We start from the raw sequence: 10,180 nt of genomic DNA, 5'->3' as shown, positions 1-10,180 counted from the left end.
GAACAACTAAGCTTGGAAAGGAAACACAGGTTGAAGTTTATCTCTTGTTGCTGAAGCTGTCAGTAAAGCTAGGCACAAGAGGGGTGTTTGTTTGGGATTTATTCTGGGGGAGAAAGTCCCTGCTGTCTTCAGAGTGAGATGAGATCAAGTTCTGCTTGCAATACCTTTTACATGTTGTAGTTGCAGGCCAGGAGATTTTTTCACATCAAAATAAAGGAATGGATGGGCCTGCACTTATAAGAGAGTTGGCATTCCTACAACAAGCGTGTAGGTTGATAAGGATTTTCTTTATTCTTTTCAAAAATAACCTTTCCTGTGAAATGCAAGCTCAAGAACGTTATCGGTTACATAGAGAAATCACATGAAAGGCTGTATTACAATAATGAAGAAAAGAGATTCTGAGACGAGAGCAGCAGCAAAGGTATTCAGTGCCTCCTTGGTTTGAGCTGCTCCTTCACCACACAACTGATCTTTTCAAACCTTGGGTTTTGGCAAAATCCTACTTGAAGGGGAAAGTTAGTGCACACAAACCATCCTCCAGGCACGATGCTGGGATCCCATCTTGCTTCCCCCGGGGAATATCAAATGGGGGGGGGCGGATTCTCAATGTGTGAGAGATGTGGTATATTAGTGAAAGTATCTCCATGCACAAGCTGAAGGGAACGGTAATATGCTGTCCCGTGTTTCTCCTAATTTGAGGATGTGCCCCATATCAGATGATACTAAAGGGGCAGCGATAGCTATCGTCCCATCCCTAGCCCTGCAAAACCACCCCTGGCATTTTACTGAAGGCAAGCCAAACCTACCACTACTCGTAAAACAGCCTACGGAAAGGGGAAGAAGGAATTCATAAGAAATAATCCTATTAATTAATGCCCAAATCCTGGTCCCTGTGCACAGCCTGCAGAAACGCTATGCGTGCAAGGGAGCAAACAGCAGAAGGGAAAGAAACACAACCCTCCTCCTTGGCCGGAGCAGCATTCCTGCTTCCCGAGCTGCCGGCTCTGCTCTGCCTTGTGTATCCCCAGCTGCTCCCACCAAGTGCCACCCAGCACAGAGCTTCATGGCCAACTCCAGGTTGTCCAAGCAGGAACGTTGCCAGGAGCCCACAAGAAACTGTGATGAGAAAATAGTGCTTTCTTTTCCCAAAGTAGTGATGAATTTTGAGTGTCCTTAGAGAGAGGGGCAGCTGCAGTCCATACTCTCCCACTCTCATGTTCTCATTTTGCATTAAGAACAGTGCTGAACTGACAGGACTGCTGAGCAGAGTGTCCAAGGACCTCGTGGGTGGCTTTTAAGATCAGATTAGACAAAAATCTGTCAGGAGTAGTAAACTAGCCCTAATCTTGCCTTAAGGCAGAGGATGGGTGAGGTGGCTTCATGAAACCCTCCTGGCCCTACATCCCAGTGTCCCCTGGCTTTGAGCACTGAGATCCTTTCATGACAAACAGAGGAAGTTACTATAAAGAAGAGCCTGTGGTTATTGCTTCAATGACCCTTAAGACTGCTGCTAAGACTTATGTCTTCTTTGGACATATTTCAAGGGATGGTCCATATGCCTAGTAAGGAGCTATGGACCACAAAATGCTTGTATGCCTGAGATACTCTGATTACCAGAGGACATTGTGTGTGCCTGGAGTAGGAACAGTTCTGGTTTTGCAATACCCAGTTAGACTCCTGGGGGCAACAGGTCCAGCAGAAATATATCAAACTGGCTAGGACTCACTCTACAACTGCTCCCTAAAACCTGAAGAGTGGGGAAAGCTTTCTAAGTGTAGAGTCCTCTGCTTTGAAAATGGTATCTCCTGGTGGGTCTTCAAAAGTCACCTCCAACCCCACGTACAAGTCTTGTTTCCAAAAACAATGCTGACCCATGTCTTCTCCCTCCATGACTTGCAATTTTAAAATCTGCAGCCCAGTTTCAATAGAACTGATGGAGGGGCAAAAGATCTCAAAGACACTCAATTCCTATAAATGTTGTGGAATTTGCCAACTGGAAATGTCTGTGCTGAGCTCATGGGGAACACAAAAGGAAGGTTCAGCACAGAATGTGCGTGAGGAAGGGGCTGGGGACTTGGGGCAGCAATCTGTAGGAATCCCAATTTCATTAGTTCCCAGGCTGGGAAAAGAGCTTCTTTGAATGGTTTTCCTTTAATTGCAGAGGATTTCCACAAGTCCTAATCTGTTGGCGGCTCAGAGCATGATCTTTAACCATCAGGAACCATTCCCATGCAAGGAAAATTGTGCTCTTTAGATCCCAACTCTGCAATGCTGCCCTGTTAAGGAAATATGTTAAGTACAGCAATAAGCAATGTTGGTAATAAATAAATTACCCAGAGAATTTAAAGTCAGAGTGGCTACAAAACAGGAGAAATTTAGCTTCCCTGTGCATAAATGTAAACATGCTGTGAGAGCAGCTGCCCTTGCACAGACATACATATGGGGAACAATACTTGCCCATGGCATAAAAAGCAAACGCAGACAGTGCCAGGTAATATTTGGCTTCCCAGCATATATTTAGGAGGGCTGCACTTTGCATTCATAGGAGCCATCTTTCTTTTTGTCCTCCCTTTTCTGTTCTTCTTAATCCACAGATTCCTGCCTTTGTTAAACCAGGAATCTGAAGCAGATCTCCAGAGAATTGCCTGAGTCTTGGATCCTCAAGCAAATTCAAGCTGTAGTATGCCACAAGGGCAGTGTTATGCCTACAAAGTTTTTAGAAGCATGCCTTCTAACCCTGTTTAAGCAGCTCTGGTTTTAAGTGATGCAGCTACTGGTATTAAGATATTCTGAACCATCATTAGCTCTATTTACTGAGCCTTTAGATGTGTGAATCACTGCAAACATCTGGAATGAACAGGTGGAATTCAACCGCACTTAGTGTACTTTTCTATTTTAATGGTGTTTGGCTTCTCTTTTAATTGAACACCTATTCTTCCTGGAGACCCAAATGTTACTACAGGCATGTATGAATTTAATTTAATTGGCAATGAGTTAAAAATTATTATTTCACAGGAATTTTTGATGTTAACTAATGAGGTATCATATTCCCTACATATTCCTGCCATTCCAGCCTGCTTCCTGAAGGAAGCACAGGCTCTGCAGTTGCATCGTCTATCTGGCAGATTGCCCTAGAAAATTTTGACCTTGTTGGTGAGCAGACTGGGGCCAGGGTGCCATGGAGCAAGAGGGCGGTGGGCTGGTGAGAGATGCATAACTACTTGCAGGGTGCTTGCTGCTGAGCTGGGGTGCAAGCCCAAGCACCTTGTGTCAGTGCCTGGCATGCATAGTCAGCCACGTCAACAAACCAGGCTCTGGACATAGGAATCTCATCTGAGTGACTGACCCAGTCCAGCTCCACAACAGGGTTTTCTGGTCGGAGGAGACCTCTGGTTTTGTAGCTCTTTCACCTGGTACAAAATGTTGAGCTCTTGGCAGGGCCTGGAGCCTGATGTTTATCCCAAGATGAAAGCCCTGGTCCTGTGTCTGTTGTTCCTTCTTCACTTGACTTCACCTCAGTGAGGAAGAGGACTGATTCCCTGCTCCATGCTGGAGCAAGCATGTCCAAGCTGTTGTCTCTTTCATCATCACTCCATAGCTAGAGCATAGCACTTCTGGACCCAACCACATTCAGGCAAGTCAGCAATGAGAAGAGAAATATTATTTTTAACTTAAACTGGAAGAGAGCAGCAATCTTCAGTCTCTTTGGTGTGAATTATTCAAGCTGCCTCCTGCCTTTTGAGGCATGTTCTCCAAGCACCTATAGCAATGCTGCAGGAACAGGAGTTGTCTTATTTATACTGCTCACCTTTGCTGATTTTTTTGAGATATGCCAGTCTTCAAAATACTGTCTCAGATACATTCATTTTTACCACGTAATTGTTTTCTTTTTTCATCATAACTAGCAAAACATCTGAAATCAAGAAAATTACCAGTGTCCACACATATGTAATGACTGTTCCCCACCACCACCTTTTCCCCATGTACAGGCAACATTGGGCTACTCAACACTAACCAATAAATGTGTACAATGGCCAAAACCTATTTCTGAAGGCAGACATCGGACAGGAAGAAGGAAGAGGAATGCAGATATTGCACCAGTGTTTTGTAATATCCCTCCTGTAAAATTATGGTTAAATGTGTAGCACATATGATGAAGCCGTTGGGAGGGTGCTGCCCATCATGCTGACAGGATGTCATACATGATCTCTGGGAATCCTTTTCCCCTTCTTGCAAAGTGTGCCTGCTAATATTGACACACACACACCCTGAGGTGCTGCGATGCCTGATTAATTCATCTTTGTAAGTTATCTTCAGGAGATATACAAAATATTAATTGCTGGTGTGATAACAAGACGTTCAGATGCAAGGGGAAAAGCGCAAATCTCTGCACCTGTTTGCTTAGTTGGATTTCCATGTTCAGTGAAAATCACCCATATGTTCTGGAGAAAGCACAAGTTTTCTCACTACAGATAACTCGCTCCAGTCATTTTTGACATTTCAAGGAAACAATTATTTCTCATTACAATTTCTTATTGATTTTATTTTTCCTTAAATTGCGAGGTTTGCCATAAACTGTGAGTTTATTTATTTTGTGATGATAGATTCTTAAAATGGATTGTGTCCTTCCAGCATCACTTTTCTTTTTCCACCCCTGCATACCTAGTTCAGTTACTATTTCTTGCATCAAGGTAATACCAGCCCTGGTTCACAGTTCAAGTTTGCTCCTCACTTCACTCAAAGGACTGGACTGTAATGCCTCACATGGTGGTACCAAAATAATTAATTGGTGGTCTTCAGAGGTGGGTCCTGCTCAGGTTCTCCTTGACCTCCTCAGCCTAAAGCATCTCTCACATCTAGTGAATATTGAATTACTCATACAAAATAAATGGCACTTCTCAGCTGGGTTGGGAGAGCTCTGTGTCCAAGGTAGTAGTTCAGCAATCAGCATGCTGAGCTGCTTGGAGAGACACAGACTTGTGTCTTTCTGCTGCCTGAATCCGGCTGGGTATTTAAGCCTGCCCCTTCCTTAGCTGTAACTGAGGGATGCCTGTCTCATGATTAACTTCTGAAGGTCTCAGTTTCTCTCTGGAGCAAAACAGCAAAACCATTACATACACCAAAACATTTAAAAAAAAATTAAAATGTGAAAGAAAGGTCTGGAGCATGACTTTACTGTGCTGAATATGGTACAAACATGGCGTGAGATGACAGTCGCAGTGTGGAAGAGTTTGAGTTCTAAAGAATTTCTCTAAACAGAAAGTGCTTCTTTGACTGCCAGGCTGATCGGAGCGGGCTGGGCTGGGCTGTGGGTCCCTCCTTTCCCACGCTGCAATCACACCGGGGCCCCACCAACATCCACACCTGCTCCCGCACACATCAGTACTTCCCAAGCAACCTGGCCGGGGTGGTATTTTGGTGTTTGCACAAAAAAGGTGAGCAATTACTAAGCCACACCTCCGCAACTTCTCATGCCTCTAAAGTTTCTAAAACTCTGAGTATCAGGTTCCTGAAATCGCTGCTGCCCAGGAGGGAAGTGTTGCCCAGGCTGGGGGGCTTTCTCCCAGGCTGGCGGAGTTGGGCTGCTCTACACTATACACTACTTTTGGACTATCATATTATTCATACTTCTTTTCCTTCTAGCCTAGCTTTTAAAGAATATTTCTGGTTTAAAGAATATCTTTGGGTTTAGGGGTATTAACTAGGTGCTTTTTGCCTGCCCTTTCAGTGCAATGCCATGTCAGGGCTTGCTTGCTGGCTTTTATTTCTTTTTACCCATGTTTTCATGCAAACACACCCTTTCCTAGTAATAGGACTTGGCATCTGGTTTTCCATCTCTCTGAACCCAGCAGTGTTGCTGCTCCAAGACTCAGCTGCTTGGAAACATATAGACAGCAAACATTTACATTCAGCATGTCTAACATCATCTGGGACTTAAACCCAGAACGTTGGTGATGCATAGAGATAGATATTTAGTCACATCAAAGCTATTTGCTAATTGCAGACACTTCATTCTTGTTTAATGTTTCATGTGCAAGATTAGTTGGTTGATTTAATTGGTTCAACAAAACTTATGTTTTAAGGCAAAACACTAGTTAAGACATAATGTATTCCCTTATGGAAAAATCCCATAAAACTGAATACATCAGAAGTCAGTTTTTGCTTTGTAATTTTGTTTTTGATTCCATAGCCAGTCTGCCTACAGAATTGCACAGAAAACTACACTCTCCTATTGGAAAGTCTATCATTTAATAGCAATCCAGCAAAGTATTATATCGTATAGGATTGTTATAGATGCAAAAAGCATAGAGTAGGGCTATAATTGTCTTCTACAGTCTGTTTTAGTTGGGTTTGTAATATATGAATGTGTTTGTAATAGAAATTGATACAGAAAAGGAATAAAAAGGGATGTCAGGGCAAAATGCATATAGTTCTTATCTATATATGTCCAGGGCTGCATATCTACATGAATATATAGAATTTATGTGCAAATATATCCATTCAAACATGTCTCTGTGCGACACACATCTAACGTAAACATGTACACTATGCGTGTACATGTGTATTCCTATATTTATATTTACATACAACCTAAAACCTGCTAGTACAGTACAGACTGCACAGGACATTGATCAGACATCTCGCAGTGCCTCAGTACTTCACCAGAAAAGAGCCCAAATCTTTGCCAAGGTTTCCAGCAGCAGCAGAGCAGCGCTGCCCAACACACCTCCAGGGAGGAGCCGAATTGCAGATCCTGGTTCCACGTGACAGAGGATGGGCAATTTGACCCCAGCACAGGAGTCAACCATGAGCACTGAAACCCACAGCTTAACTGCCCTAAAATGTTTGGAGATGTCCATTATGAATTTTTTCCAGAAAAGCTTTGAGAGGTTTTGAACCCAGTTTGCTGCTAAAGGCACATTTTTGAAGCCCAAACCCTCTGTATGTTTGCATGTCTATATATGAATATTAAAACGTTGAGTACATGGACCACCAAAAGTTTGTTTAGCTTGAAGTTAGGGATTTGTTTTGCTTAGAATTTAGTCTCTTGATATTTGGCTGATCTCTTTGTACTGGCTTTTATCTTAATTGCTTTTTAAACTATAATTATGGTGCCACATCCACATGGCTATAACACCACTGTAGTTTAAGTTGAGCATGTTTATATTACAACTTCTATTTTTAAGAGTGTTTTTTTCAATTCAGATATAAAATTTACATACTGCAGCCATGAAACTTAGTAAATAAAGTCTAAGTCAGGGAGAAAATCCTTTTTTACAATATTTGAGAAAATAAAATAGTTTGCTGAATATTAAATTAGAGGCAAAAAATAATTAAATTAGTTCTCTCCCATTCTGCAATTACAAGAGAGGAAATATGCTCCATTTTAATACCCAGCTGAAATTTTGCATGCCATTACCCCATAAATAGAGACTCATGCATACAAGCACTTTAATGTGTGTATACTAAAGCCATGTTGACACTGCAGACTATCATTACTCCTTAAGGAAATGACATGGGCTTTCCTTTCTTATTTGAACCAGCTGTAAATTTATACATTTTTCAGCCAGTTAGTTTTAATAAGGTATTGCTCAGTTATTCTCATTTAAACCGTTCTCTAAATACCTATTTGAAGACTAAACCACATCAATCAATTAGGCCAGTAACACAGCCCAGCTTTTAAACAGTCCACATAGGGCTGTTAGCATGGTGTCCTACCAACCCTATTCCCCCTCCCTGCAGAAACATTTCTTCTTTTTCTTCATCGGAGACTAACATTTTAGGGAAAGAAAAATGCAAGCCACTCTTTTGTAGCATCCCTTTCTCCACGCAAACACAGGCAAATAACATTAGGACTATGACCGGCGTGGATGAAAGAGGGAGACAGCACATTTCACCTGCCCGCTTCATCCTCTGTTATTAATCCCGCTGGTGCATATGCCATACAATTTCTGCAGAATTCCGGGGTAAATTGAGGTTTAGCCATCTATAGGGCTTGGGGGTGGGGGGTGGGGTTCTTACCACCTTACCATGTGAGTATAATGCTATATTATGCAAAACATTGTACAGCATCGGACCTGGCATTGAGTAGATCCTCTACATACGAGCACACAATATTGCATTTCCATGGGTGAGTGTGCTCCTGCCGCAATGTTATTGAAAAAGGGAGAGCTGTTGGGCTCGTGTCATGTTAGGGGCCAGATCAGTTTTGAGCAAACAAAAGCTGTTCTTATTTTCAGTTTTCCCACTGCACTAATTTAAGGTCATTCTACGAGGTCCAAATGTTACAGACGAACTCCCTGGTAAAGCTTTTATTATTTTTTTTTTAAAACCATTTAAAAAAAGGAATGACAACAAATATTGCAGAATGCAAAAAGGAATGGGAAAACTCTTGTTGCGCACAATCTATTCAGGGTGAGATGAGAGAAAATATAGCACTCTTCTGTTTTCCTTCCATCAGAAAATTACTCTGAGCAGCTATTACTCCCCCAGCCATCATTTTCTCTTCCTTTTCTGTGTAAATAATGTGACTTTCTGGAAAGGGAAAAGGTGCCCTTCCTGGAAACACAGCTCTCGGCGAAGTGAAAACCTCCCCTCCCGACCCCCCCATTGCTGGAGACACTTTCCCCAGCTCCTCACGCTGCCGAAACAGCAGATGACGAAGACCTGAAACCTTCACCAACAATGTATTTCTCGAGATCGCTGTCACTCCATAACTCTCCCAGCCATTTCCAGCTCCGCGATATTCCCCCTCCTCAGCACCTCTTTTGTGCTCCATTCAAGGTTTTTCTGAAGTGAGACAATCTTTCCCATTTTTTTGTCTTCTGTCTGCATCAAAGTTAGGACTTTGTTAGGGATTCTTGCTATCGGCATCTGTTACCTCTTTTTCTCAGGGGCTAAGGAGGAGGCTGCTGTATGGCTGAAAAAGGCTCTCATTCAGCCTGCAATTGCTTCTCTTTGCTTTCCTGTCACACTGTCAACCTCAATCAGAAGGCAATGAAAGTGATACAGAAGCAAAGCTTTGCTGCCTCCTCCTAGAACAAAGAGCGTCCCATAGCCTAGTACAGATTTCACATCCAATTTAACTCTTTGGAAAAGGATTTCAGGAAATACATAGTCAAGAGTTGAAAAAATGGAGTTGGGTCTACTATAAAGGCTAAAAGTATTATCCTGGCTTAGATAAGCTACAAAGATAGGTTGATACTATTTTCTAGCATAAACCACATTAGCTGGCATTACACATTGAGCTTTCTTTACTCGTTAAGTTGCAAGGAGATTTGAGAGGAATTTAGCAGCTACATAAAATGACTCTTTCATGATTCTAGCTTTAACAGTCATTTTAGTTGTACAAGGTGCATGAATAGCAAGGACCTAAATCATGTTGTTTAACAAATCTGGTATTAGAGGGTTAGTCTCAGTTTACTTATTAAGAATTTAGTTGAGTAAAGGATTTTAGGACTCAGTTCTTTGTGTGGATGACAATGAAACAGGCCAGTACTTGTATTTTTGGGAACCTAAATCAGCTACACATGTTTGAACTATGCTTTTGGGCCTATAATTGCTCTTTTGCCTGGAGAATATTTTTCTATTAGGATTCACACTAAAAATAAGGCTCATTGCGCAGGTTGTAGAGCTACGAGGTATTTCATTGGGTTATCACAAGACAGCATTTCTCAGGTTTACAATTAGCTTAAGGTCCATCTACTCCCTTTTGCTTGCAAACACAGAGCCCCAAGCACAATGATAAACTTTTTTTTACACTGCTCCCACTGGGGAAAAAAAAAAGAATTGTTATTTCAATGCATTTTTTTTATCATTAAAAGCAGTCTTCCTTTACAGAGGCAAGGTCCGCTCTAAATACTGATATTACCACTTTCTCCAAGGCAGTATTTCCAACAGACAACCTTGATCAGCGTGTCTTAGCATAATAACGTCGCTGCTAATAACACAGTCCAGAGCAACTTTTAATGAACTCAGACTGAAAAAAACCACTACTTTCCTAGCTAATGAAACATTTTTGCTGCAAAAGGGCAGGAAGGGGAAGCTGTCTTTTTATATTTCCATATAAAAACAGCTCAGCGTGTTCTCTGCTTCTGCAGCTCGGCAATAAGTAAAATGTTTAAGGAATGCTGACATCTCCTCTCTGAATAACTGCGAGAGGTTTCATATGTTATGATAC

The 10,180-nt window shown here is 41.9% G+C and overlaps 1 long non-coding RNA gene across 1 annotated transcript in view; it reads right to left on the bottom strand.

Annotated features, from left to right (window-relative positions):
• Positions 1 to 10,180, bottom strand: part of LOC114013733 (uncharacterized) — a 99,368-nt gene that overhangs the window by 16,602 nt on the left and 72,586 nt on the right. The window lies entirely within an intron of this gene.

The sequence above is a fragment of the Falco peregrinus genome, chromosome 1, assembly GCF_023634155.1.
Source record: "Falco peregrinus isolate bFalPer1 chromosome 1, bFalPer1.pri, whole genome shotgun sequence".
Classification (NCBI taxonomy): Eukaryota; Metazoa; Chordata; class Aves; order Falconiformes; family Falconidae; genus Falco; species Falco peregrinus.
Note: the sequence above shows the minus strand (reverse complement) of the source record. Positions and strands in the feature narration are given on the sequence as shown.